Below are 760 nucleotides of genomic sequence, written 5' to 3'. Positions count from 1 at the left end.
GAGCAACAGTGAACATTATCCGATTATGCGGACCTTCGATGTTAGGAACACAATCGAGTATTGTGCGTCCCAAATTACGACTTTGAACTTTGAGATTTGAATCCGGCATTCATCCACATGTTGCGACGAATACGTCTGCTTTAATGGTTTGGCGATGAGGATCCAAAGCAGTCACATAGAAGCTTTTATTAAGGTGTGTGATATGCTGAAGATAAATGATGTGACGGATGATGCCATCAAATTTAGAGCCTTCCCATTTTCCCTAAAGGGGAGAGCGAAGCGATGGTCTGCACTCGTTACCTAGAGCGTTAATCACCACGTGGGGAGGAGATGGTGGAAGCTTTCTTAACCCGTTATTTCCCTCCCGGAAAACCAGCAAAGCTTAGGAATGAGATCTCATTCTTTGTTCAGTTGGAATTGGAGTCTCTATTTGAGACATGGGAAAGATTCATGGAGCTCCTGAGGAAGTGCCCGAAACAAGGATTCTCAGAGTGGATGATTGTTCAAACCTTTTACAATGGTTTAAATCTGAGTACAAGGCAACTCTTGGATGCGGCATCAGGAGGTACCTTAGGTAGGAAGACTCCGATGAGGGCCCGTCGGTTGATTGATGAAATAGGGTTAAACAACTACCAATGGAATGATATGGAGAACAAAAAAAGGTGGCGGTCTTCATGAAATAGATGCGGTAACTTCATTGGCAGCCCAAGTGGAAAAATTTGAGTAAGAGTTAGATCTTTCTAACTTCAAAGCGAGTGGC

General features: G+C 43.7%; 1 non-coding gene across 1 annotated transcript; it reads right to left on the bottom strand.

Moving 5' to 3' along the window:
• Nucleotides 1-378: 378 nt before the first annotated feature.
• Nucleotides 379-485, bottom strand: LOC120267690. The gene has a single exon (XR_005538533.1). It is a non-coding gene; the product is annotated as a small nucleolar RNA R71 (small nucleolar RNA).
• Nucleotides 486-760: the final 275 nt, after the last annotated feature.

Source organism: Dioscorea cayenensis, chromosome 1, assembly GCF_009730915.1.
Source record: "Dioscorea cayenensis subsp. rotundata cultivar TDr96_F1 chromosome 1, TDr96_F1_v2_PseudoChromosome.rev07_lg8_w22 25.fasta, whole genome shotgun sequence".
Taxonomy (NCBI): domain Eukaryota; kingdom Viridiplantae; phylum Streptophyta; class Magnoliopsida; order Dioscoreales; family Dioscoreaceae; genus Dioscorea; species Dioscorea cayenensis.
The sequence above is the reverse complement of the archived record's forward strand: the minus strand, read 5'-3'. Positions and strand labels throughout refer to the sequence as shown.